We start from the raw sequence: 12,630 nt of genomic DNA, 5'->3' as shown, positions 1-12,630 counted from the left end.
TGAATTGGGGGATTTTGGCCTACATGAAATCAGGAAGTTCAATCAAAAGAAGACGTCTTCAGGCATTAGATGTCAACGAATGGCTGGGCAATGAACAACATAAAAGAAAGGTTCGGGCAGATTGGTTTTCTTCTTCCTTTCCTTCAACCTCAGTTCATCTTCTGCGTTGTACTCTTCCAAACTTATGGATCTTTTTGCTTTCATTTTTCTTATGGAGAACTAATTTCCTAGCTAAGGCTAGGGGAGAAACTTTGGATTTCCTATGTAGTTTTTATTAATTCGATTCAACAAGAACTTCAATGCAAATTCAGTTTTTGGATGTTCAAGTTTAATTTATGCATTTACTTTTTGATTGATTGATGGGTATTTGATAATCTATTTCATAGGATCAGCCATGTTTTTCCTATTGTGTAGTAAAAATATCCATGCTTTTGAGACTAAGTAGAGTTGCAGATTGATAAACAGTTTCGTTGGAATTGTTTCTTGATAGGTTGTCGCCATAGGTACAGTTTATACTTGAACTATTCCTACAGAAATTGATTGGGCCTTGTGTATTTGAACTACCTTAAATTAAATTCATCCTTAGTGTCAGTTTTCTTGAATAAGTTTCAAGGGAGAGAGTCGTATTAATATGATTGCGTAGGTGATTTAAGGTGGAACCCCGAAACCTTAGTGTATGTCCTTATTGAATTTTCTCCTCAACTAAACTCATTCAAATTGTCTTCTTTTCAGTTTATTTATCATTCTGTGTTTTTCTCACTGCTCTCGGCGGAAACGACACTCGTACTTCTGAGTCTATACTACTACACGATTCCTGCACTTGGGATTAGCAAGCAAGAAGATAAAGATTAATGTTATCCAATGAGAAATTAAGTAGTATTTGTATTTAATTAATTACTTATATATTTATTTTTTCTTACATATTTGGATTTTAGAAAATTAGTGTACTTAGTAGTCATTTTGCACTTGGGTAATATAACCTTTCAATAATTCAAATGTTTGTAGGGTGAACTAAGAAAATGATAGGGTGGCAATAGCCGCACCCTTACTTTTTTATTTCTATTTTTGGTTGAACAGTCATATATTATATAATCTAAATATTTTTGTTTAATGATTTACATGTTTATCCATTATTATTTGATTAAATTTATACTATAGTTAAAATGTGTAAGACTGCATTTCAAAAAAAAAAAATGTGTAAGACTGACTAAAATTCGGTGCATGGATGTACATGGAGCACTAAAGCCGTTCTCAGTATCACCAATTATCTATACTATTATTAAGAGAAGAGGGTTTGTTACAGAAAAGACCCTAGAAAATTAATAAATTTTGAGAATTAGTTAAATCAGAAGGATAATTAAGACATTTACAAAATATATTTTTATTAAAAAATAAACAAAAATAGTAACCAGAACCTACTTTTCTCTCCCCATTATCTTCTCTGCAATAAATAACTCTTTTCTTTTTTATTTTCTGAAAAAAAATAATAATACATACAGAGCATGTGTGAAGAAATACTAATATATTATAAAGTAGAGAGAAGATAGAGAGAATAGTTGGGAGAAAGTAGAAGTGTTCTCATTCAGTCTCATTAGCCTCCTTTATATAGAGGTAGGGTTTGCATCAAAGTACATAACTAATGAGTATTTACGTGGACAGCCATATAAATAATAATATTTACAACACTCCCCCTTGGATGTCCACTAATAAATGATGATATTGGACGCGCTTATTGTTGCCTCGTTAAAAACCTTGCCAGGTAACAAAAACCCAGTGGGACAAAAATAACCCTGGTCGAAGGACAAAAAGAGCACAACGCGCATATGTCCTAGGTAGCATGCTTCTGGATGCTCCCCCTGATGAGAATCTTCCCCTGATTGTTGCAAGCCTTAATTATGTATGCGATAAGCTACATGTACCATGTATAGTGGTTTGATGTGTCTATCACTGAAGTGAGACCATGTGTGCTTTGCATATAGGGGCTCATCACAAATTTTCATACCTGCAAAGTTTAAGCAATACCAACAAAGCTAGACGATTTTCAATAAGTCTTACCTCATATAATAAGGTTAGAAACAATCTCATACGCTCAAATTCATTCACTGAGTAATAGCTAAACAATATAAAGAAATTGACACATTTAACTTTGTATAGCTTAAAACATTGAAAATCATTATGGCATGCCTAGCCATACACATCAATATCTTTGTGTATTGATATGTCTCATATAAGCTCCTCAAGAGCTCTAAATAATTCATAACTTTGCGAAAGTTAGAATATGTTGCAACATTATAATCATAATTCGAATTTGATAGTAGTCTCGTCATAGTACTCATTAAGGCAATTTAGATCTCGTTGACTAGAACGAAATGAGTACATATGAGCTAGCTTTAGACTCTTTGATTCCATGAGTGAGCTTCAGGCTCTTTCAACCTTTCATGGACTTGCATTTGAATCATTCATGTATTTGAATCCCTTGAGGATTTGATAAGAAATACACTTATTATGACACTTTGCTTTTGAGATTTTGCTTGTAGCAATGTGTCTTCACAATATACGATGACAAAGTGCCATAAATCTCTCGTCAATATAACAGCTATATGTAACACTGTACTTATAGAAAATTGTCATTCATATAAGGGAAGATATTCATAATCTCATGTCTCTATAAATAGACATTGTGTCATAGTGATTTATCTTCACTTTTGATAAATACCCTTTTGTAACTTGTAGGGTTAGAGGTCCAAGTATTTCATCACGTTTCAAATATTGAATTTCATTGGAATTGCCTCTTTCCAATTTGGCCAATAATATACTTTGTCGACATTTATGGTGAAACGTGGTATAGCGTCCATACAGCCCTTAAAGATTTTTGGTAGCTACCAAATGTAAATTATCATCGATGATCAACAATCATAGATCCCACACATTCTTATATGCATGCATTAGCTATAATAAGCTTATTGATATTGGGTACCCATGCCACTTCTGGGGCATACATTGTCGCTTCTAGGACAATCATCTCTCATAGATGAATTATGTAGCGAATGTGGATCTTTTTACTTATAATCTCATATAGAGCATTATAGGGCTTGTATAATCTTCCCTGTTTTGGGAATTTAAAACTTTAGACCTAGTGGATACAATCCACACAAATTGACGCCGTTATTCAAATGACAGTAGTCTTTCCTCCCCCTAATGGCGGGAAGACTGTCTTATTATGACCATGCTCAAAAGATGCATTCAAAAATCTATCACTTTCTTTGGAGTGAAGGTGTTCATTGGCTGGTGGCGAACCCAAACCAAGTTTTAGGTCAAAAATGTTTTGTCCATTAGCATCAACCATATTGATTTATCATTGTATCACTACGACATCATTTCTGAATGGCGTACTTACACCCTCTGTATGTGTAGCCATATTAGGAGCTGTGATATTGTTTAATGATATTCTCTTCAGGAGAACCATGTCAATTGGATACATTTGCATCCTACAAATCAAATGGAGTCTACATTGTTTGTATTAATATGGTTGGTCTCAAGGACTTTAACCCAAGCAGTTGCCTTTGCATTTAGCATATAATTTTGTCACTTTCTTTTATCAATTCACTAGTTTTGATATTTCTCAAAGTCAAAATGAGATGGTGGATAAATATCTCACACCAATTCATATCGTTCTTCAGGAACAATATTTCTCCCCCTCATTGCAGGAGGATTGTCTCATTAAAGTGACAACTCGCAAATATGTAAATAAACAATTTGCTTGTGAGTAAGATTAGCAATCATCAAACTTGTAAGTGATTCCATGCAACATGGTAGACAAAAGATGAAGTAACCGGTCATGCCAAAATAGTGTATTTGGTTCAAGGAACTTCAGGTTCATGACATCATATGCCTTAATTTACTGCAGAAACTTCGATACAGTATATATCCGAAGGCATGAAGTCTTCTCCAACCATATAATAAGCAAATAATGCAACAATATTTCAAATTCGGTAACATGATAGTAGCTCATTTGGAGCCAAAGATCAAGATCTACAACTCTTGATATGGTTGTTACCTTAGCTTCAGTAAACATTAATTGTGAAATACTGATAATTGGAATGGACCAACTTCATTTTGAACTACTGGCCAAAATGATTTACTCGAAAATTTCGAGTTAAAGACTACAATCCATAATAAAAGAGTAACTTTATTACGTGGAGAACCTCAAGTTCACTGTCACGTATATATTTGTGTAGTCATTAAGAGGAGGGACTTCAAGCCCTCATATAATTGGAGATCCAAGAAACTTCAGGTTTCAATTTTTTTTTTCAATTTATAACAACCTCTTAAGGAACATCAGGTTCCTCGATAATCGGATTAAGAAACATTTAGTTTCAATGGGGACTTAGAGGTTACAATAAATCTGAGGAATAACACAATAGTGCTTTCAACTTTGCTTATTGTAAGCAAAAGACATCAGGCATGTGAGATGAATCTCAATGTTCTTACTAGTCAATGCAATTTAATTTGACCAGTGCCCTTTCGAAAGTGGCTTGATAATCATCCACCATATAGTGTACCATAGGCGACACACACCCAATTTACAATTTTCTCACATATGTGGATGTTAGGACAATATTTACATTGACTCCTGATTTTTCTCTTACCATGATCCACTTCTGGTGGCATTTCATGGTATAGCCATGTCAATCGGCTTTCTTACTATACAATGAGATCTATGAGACGGGGAGATTATACATCTCTAGTAATATTGGAGGCACAGAATGCAAAGGGACAATAATGTGTGCTCTTCTGGAGCCATCAATCAGATATGTAAGATCTGAGATGATTGTTATATTAGCCTCATAAGCATAACCATGCATAAAATTGCATTGCCTGAAAGTCACTCAAAACATAAGTTTGAAAATGACAGAAATCAAATTTGTAAGAATTAAACAGTAGATCTCATAGGATATACACGAAGCTTCTGGTCCGTGTTATACAGGTAAAACATGACGTTTAATTATTGTGTTGTTGTTTGATGTAGATTAACATCAAATGCATTTTGAACTTCTAGCCAAAATAATATACTCGAAATGTCGAGTTCAAACTTCATGACCTTAACTTATGAGTGAAGGACTTTAGATGGTCATCTAGTTAGTTTGATCATTGAGGAACTTCAAGTCCTCATGTAATTAAAGATCAAGGAACTACAGGTTCTGATCTCTTTTAATTACAAAATCCACGATCACAAATTTGGGGTATACTCATACTCATTCGTCATAAACCAACAGTAAAATATCTGCTTACTTTTAAATTGGTGTCAATATAATTCCCTCAAAACTTCAGGTTTGAGGTTGACCGAGATTAAAACTCTTCGATAAATTGTCCATATATCCACTCGAAACTTAAGGCTCGAGTCTACACAATTAGAACTTCAGGTTCTAAGGTGGAATGCTTTAAGCAGGCATAAAGAAGAATGTATCAATCGACATATGAAAATTTACTCGAAACTTCTAGTTCGAGTTGACATAAAGTCAAATAAACTATGAATGAATTGTATGTGTAATCGAAGCTTCAGGTTCGAATAATTTTTTTTTTTTTATGAACTGCAAGTTCTAAAATTTCGTAATTTGAACTTCGGGTTCAAATAAATTTGATGCTCGAAACTTCAGGCTCGAGGTGACTAAAGTGAAGCTTCAAGTTCACTTTTAACTAATTTATTTTTTTATACTCAAAGCTTCAGGTTTGAGTTTTACTGTTAGAACTTCACGTTCTACTATGAAATTTTGAACTTCTGGTTCAAAAATATTACATTCGAAATTCATATGTTCGAGGTATAGGACTGCTGGTCCATATGAGTAACAAAAAAAAAAAATTAAGGTCATAGATCAAAGTTAAGGTCAAAAGCAACAAGGCTGCTCCAAAAACTTTAAGATCATCATGGAGTCTAAAAAAATAGAGCAAGCGTGCTGATAACGTGTTATAAAGTAGAGAGAAGATAGAGAGAATAGTTGGGAGAAAGTAGAAGTGTTCTCATTCAGTCTCATTAGCCTCCTTTATATAGAGGTAGGGTTTGCATCAAAGTACATAACTAATGAGTATTTACGTGGACAGCCATATAAATAATAATATTTACAACATAATATCATTTATTTTACCCCCCCCAAAAAAAATCTATTATCGAACCACACTAATGACACGTAGATACTTCACTTCCAAACGTCCACCCCTAAATAACAGCATGTAACTATAGATCATCATCATTGTTTTAATTAATTTATATGCTCCCATTATGAGCACGAATATAGTAACATCATTTTGAGTTTGACCCAAAAGATTTCAACTCTCTAAAACGTTGAATTAGCCTAATGAGTTGCGCACTTATACAAGCACATGAAACATGGAATCGTTCAAACAGTGTAGTCCATGCGTGAAGAACTCTCAGATAAACCTTAGAAAATAAAAAGGCTATACTATGGTATGTGTCGTATTTGAGTATTTCCCATTGAATGAAAGCAATTCTCTAAACTATATTTGGATTCGGTTTCTTCCTAAAATACAGTTTGCTGAATTCCAAAGCAATATTTGATTTGTAGAAATTCATGTCATTGGATTGACAATCTTCCAGCTTACGCGCGCTTGTGATCGATGTGAAATATATCCACTACCTTAGCAAGTGCATGATGAGCGTTTTCTGCATTATATTATCAATTAAACATGGAGAAATTTTTTTCGCACATTCTTAAATAATTAATACACACCTCTTACTTAATTCACCACAAATTTGATTTCTTATTCTATCATTTTATTAAATACACCACTCAAACTACCTAAATTATCCTCAAATCTCAAAATTCTATATAAAATCACTATATATAAATCAATATTAAAATCATCATGCTAAACTTTATCATAATCACAACATTCTATATATATCATAATGAATTTAAATGCATTTAATTATCAGAATCATGATAATAATTTTAATTTTCTTTCAATGTCTCATGATAATAATTGAAAGAAAATTAAAATTATTATCATGAGACATTGAGACCTGTAAAATCTTAACAATTTTGTTATTCAAAATTGCTGGTAGTCAAAATTGTTGAAAATAATCAAGAACACATGATGAGGATCCCAACTAGGTTTATAACTACATTGTTATTATTCTCTCTTCATTAGTTATCATGAAATAACATATACAATCATAAGGATTTTGTAATGCAAAATTGCTAGAAGTCAAGCTTGTAGAAGAAGATTCCAATTAGGGTTTATATATCATACTAGGTTTTATTTTCTTTCTATTAATTACCAAGAAACAATATGAACGATCATAAGAATTTTGTAATGCATAATTGCTAATAATCAAGCTTGTCATGAACTCATGACAAAGAATTCAACTTGAATTTATAACAATATTAAAAGCTATTAAACATATTCCAATTATAGTTCATTTTCTAATATGAATGTCTTTTCACTCATTTCATTTACCCATATAATCTGATTTTAAATTTAAAAAAGTTAGAATGTGTATTAAGTATTTATGGATGTGTTAATAAAATTTCTTTTAAACATGTGATGCAAGCAATTGTGATTGTGTTTTAGATATGAAAGGGAAGTCAAGAGGCGGGTAATGTCTTTTAGACACTAAGATAAACATTCCTATAAATTTCATGTTTACGGTTTAGAAAAAAAAAAAGCGTACAAATCACAATTAATGTTTTTGTGTGATTTATATTTGGGTGCAGCTATTGCCACTCTCTTAAACTCTTTGTTCATCCTACATATTTTTTTCACCCTACTTATAAGCTTTTAAATTATAATTTGCTTAGTTTACCGACTTATACTTCCCAAATTACCCTTAGGTGTAAAGATTTCCTTACAACTCAAAATAAAAATAAAAACTATCATCTTAAATGTTAAGTAAGACTTTCCTAAAACTTAACGAGTCCTTTACCGAATAGTCCCTTAGAGTTCAGTAAAGGTTTACTGAATGAATCTACAACAACAAAATTGATCAAAGTCTTTGACAATATCCACCGAATGATACAAAAACATTCCGTAGACTTCTACTAAATAGTGTCTAATGTTCGGTAAAGTATTACTGAACAAAGTACAAGTTAGGATTCAAAAATCACAAACAATGAAATTTGATGATGAATACTAAATAAAGGCAGGCATTAACTAGGGTTTAAACATGGATAAGAGATTGATAATGAAAGCTTGATATGGGTATAAATGTTTCATAGGATGTAGTTATTAATAAAATTCCCAGCAGAAAGTCGAAAAGAGGAGAGCGGGTCAAGAAAGAAAAAGAGCAAAATAAAGCAAATTTCCACTCTGAGACTACCAAATGCAGCTGAAAACCAAAACCCAACTCAAAGATTGCAACTCAATCTTCACATCCAACATAACTACCCAAAACCAATCCAATAAGTAACTCTACACCTACTCCTATACTCCAACCTCCTCTCACTCTTTCACTCTTGCTTCGCTTCCTCCATTTTCTCCGAAATCAACCCAATAAGTCATCTCCACTCTAGTCTCATTAGCACCTCATCTTTTCACATCCTAATTCGAAGAAACATAAACGAAGGTAGTGAAATTGGAGTAAGGGCTTACATTATGGACCTCCATTGAAGCCAGATTCGAGCTGAGCACGGATGATTTGAATCCTAGCTGCTACTGCGTTGGTCTCGTCGCTAGGGTTTTGGATTTTTTGTTTTGACTCCGTTGCTCGATCTGTTTTTGGGTATTGGATATGGGTCAGTGGCAATGCCCGTAAATTGTGATGAAACTCGAGCATTTTGGTCATTTTTCATTAAAATTGAGAGTCAGGCTTGCATCATTTGACTTTTGGGCCTGGGTTCATGTTATTATTTGTATAAATCTTTTTGAAAGTGGGTTTTCTGCGTTTACATCTTTGATCATGTGCTATTATATAATTTTCTAAAGTATAACAAATTACATATAAGTTATTAACAAAATATGACTTAACAAATACATAGTATTGGGAAAGGTGACAATAGTAGCACCCTTTATATTTATGCATGTGTTTAGGCAATACAATTAATTTCCAATTGTAGTTGGTTTAACAATATAGATACTCACGTTTCAAAAAAAAAAAAAAACAATATAGATTCTCAATTGTGCGTGTTGTGTGAGGCACACAGTGGGATTACACTCCATCTTTGCAGAGAGTGTCCCTTCACCAATTCAGTGATTCAATCAAATGCTCTTCTTCGACAAGTATGCCATAGTCCTCAAGTTGTGCACGATGATGTTCTTACTTAGTTAAAACATTGTGCACAGGTTCTTTCTCTATATCAGTTTTGGGAGCTACTTTTTCTGCTTTGGGGAATATGGAAGGAAAGGAACAACAGGGACTAGAACCAAAAGTGTAGGGATGCTTGTGATGTGAGGTTGGGATTGGTTTCAAGATTGTCAGAATTTCGCTTTCACAATGTGAAACAAACCCATGTTAAATCTGGAAGTGCTAGAGCTGTTCGGTGAGTAGCTCCTCATATGGGTTTTTTGAAGATTAATGTGGATGGAGCCCTACATCGTATCACACGGGCAGGCGGCCTTAGGTTTGTGGTTAGGGATGAATGGGGAAATATGTTGGCAGGGGGAGCTGGGCCTTTGTCTAGTTTGTTATCTCCAGAACATGCGTAGGTGTTGGCATGCAAGCATGCGTTGGAGTTCGCTCGGGATCATGGTTTCGTTCCAGCTATTTTGGAAACCGATGCTACGGAGGTGCAGCATCAACTTAATGCTCAACCTTCCACTGTTCCACCAATACTTCTGTGTTGGGCAGGATGTATGAGGAATTGAGGATGTTGGGGTACTCTTGGGGGACCAACCCAATTTGAGGGTGAGTCATGTTGGTCAAAGAGGAAACATGGTAGCCCATCAGCTGGCTACTCGAGTTTGTGCTCTTAGAGAGTTTCAGTTTTATTTTTCTGCTCTTGATTTTCTTCTACCTGCTATTACAGTAGAGCTTTGTAATGTTTAAATAATTTTATTTTCAATAAAGGGTTGACGTCTTTAGGTTGAAAAAACAGTATGTGTTATCTTAGTATATCGATTAGAAAGGTCTTGGAATAATTTTTTGGTTATCTTTGCGTGCATTGAAATTTTTCATATTTGTAAAACTAAAGAACTTAACAACATGTTAACTTAATGCAAGATTCGTATTGCACATTGTTGGGATTGTAGAATGTTTTATTCACACAAGAGAGTAGATTGACTGGATTCTATTAAAAAGACTGTGGACAAGTGATTTAATTTGAACGTTTGGGTTGATCTCAGTAAATATTTTGGCTTACCTAATCTGGTATTGCGTATTGGGAAATGTTTGTGGATAAATAGAAGAGAAAAATTCAGCAACAGTCCCCAAATTCTTGTGCCAAGGCCAATTTGATCCTCAAACTCTCAAACGTACGAATGTGATACCCAAAGTCTTATATTGACATTGACGTGATACCTCCATTCAAAATCTGTGACGGTTCCGTTAAAAAAGTGACGTGGCAAGCACATAGAGACCAAAAACAAAGAAAATACAAATTTACCCTTTTCTTTTGTTAATCTATTTTTCTTTCTTTTCTTCTTCTTTTTTTTTTTTTTTTTTTTTTCGAGTTACGCACCAGAGATGAGATGCTTTGGAAATGTGAACCTTTAATTTTTTTTGTATTTTGATTATGAAGTTCAGCAAGTCATTACAAATGATAATATCTTGCATTTCTGGTTATAGTGCAAACAAAAAGGAGACAACACCTTCATACTTCAGCATATGAAAGAGGAGATTCAAGTTCATCATCGCTACTGATTGGGCTCCGTTGTTCTGCTTCTTGATCAGTTTCTTGACTTTTAGATTTATCAATCCCTTCATCCTCAATTTTATTGCTCTCTTCCTTCTTTCTTTTCAAGAAATCAACAAGTCCTTTAAGAGAAACATCAGCATCCTCACTCTTAACTCTTCAAAAAAAAAAAAAAAGGATAAAAGTTACATAAATTTCAACCATCCATCCATCCATTTTGGATTGCTTCTGTACTTGCTTGTTCGAGTGTGGTCACCTGAGCCCTCACACCATCAGAGGCAGTATAGGAGCTCTTGGATCTGTACTGAAGGCCAAAGCTCCGACCGGATCAACCGTACTCGATACTGGCGACCACTGCTTCAAATGGCAAGCCCTGGCATCGCCCGCGGCTCTGAATTTGATTCCGGCAGGCTTCAAAGCCACTACATTCGATGCAGCAATGGAAGCCATTATTAGAGAATTGGAGTAATGCGAATGGAGGAGCAATCTCTTCAGTTTGACCATATCTGGAGCAATCTCTTTTCTTCTTCTACTTCTTTTCTTTTCTAAATCAAGCCATATAAGGCCAAATTTATGGGTTTATTAAGTCTAAACCACACTAACCACTCGAAGCTCATCGAAGATGGAGTGGACTTGGCCGGAGAGTGTGCCATCGAACCCAACCCAAACCAGAATCCGAATCCGACTGACGATGCCACCGATTTTGTGATGCAGCCCAAGCTCATCACTGATGCAGTATTTGGTTTGAAAGTGTAAGAAGAGATATTGTAAGTTGGAGTGGGAGGTAGTCTTGGGAGTTGCTGAGGGTTGTGAAGAAGAAGAATGAGAGGGAGAGATTCATCTTGTTTTTGTTTTTTGTGTTTTTTTTTTTAGAAAAAAATGTAAACAGTACCCGAGTTTTCGCCCATTAGTAACTTTAGTACTTGAAAAAAAAATAACACTTTGGTACCTGAAGTTCGGACCCCGACCCAACATTAGTACCTAAAACACTGTTGGCCATTATGGCGTCATCCACGTGACAAATTTGCAAGGGTGTTATGGTCCCTTCAACCATTCCCGCCAATTCAATCAAAGTGTAGGGTTTTTTTTGGTGCGAACTGACCTATTTACCGCCAATGAACCAAAGTATATATAATTTTGGTACCTAATATTTGAAGCCCGACACAATACAAGTACCTTGCCTATTGATTAGTATAGTCTAAAATTGGGGAAAGAATTCAGAGAAAAAAACCATCACATATTGACCAAAATTCCTGGAAAACATAACATGGAACTGAGAATGCATTCAAATTGTCACAAAAGGCAACTTGCTTAAGTCATGTTCATAACAAAAAAGCCTTCAGAAATTGCAATTTCAGAAGGCACACAAACTGTGTTAATAATGTACTAGACATGGAGCATTCTATCTCAAAAAACAACAAGTTATCCAAAATAGTCTTTTGAGGCCTGGGTTTTCTGCGAGCAAGTGACTTGAACCTTCTAGCTTTGAATTGGGGCTGAGAGGAGTCTTCTGTAGCTGTAGTAACCTGTGATTGTTGGGTAGCTACATGATCATCTTCAGGGCCTTCTTCATTTTTTTGCTTGGTGCTGCATTGGATTAGGAGCTTGGGGTTGCACAGGATTAGCAGCTTGGGTAGAGGTGGCAAACGGGCTGCTAAGCATGAGCACGGCACGGGCCCGTCATGCTTAAAAGAGGCCCGGCACGACCCGAGCACGATAGAATAACAGGTCGGGTTTGGCCTAGGAATATTGGCCCTGCCCAGCCCAAGCCCTTAATGGGCCCGGCACGGCCCGAGCACGGCATATTGTGGGCCGGCCCGTTACA

Source organism: Rosa chinensis, chromosome 4 (genome assembly GCF_002994745.2).
Source record: "Rosa chinensis cultivar Old Blush chromosome 4, RchiOBHm-V2, whole genome shotgun sequence".
In the NCBI taxonomy this organism is placed as follows: domain Eukaryota; kingdom Viridiplantae; phylum Streptophyta; class Magnoliopsida; order Rosales; family Rosaceae; genus Rosa; species Rosa chinensis.
The sequence above is the reverse complement of the archived record's forward strand: the minus strand, read 5'-3'. Positions refer to the sequence as shown.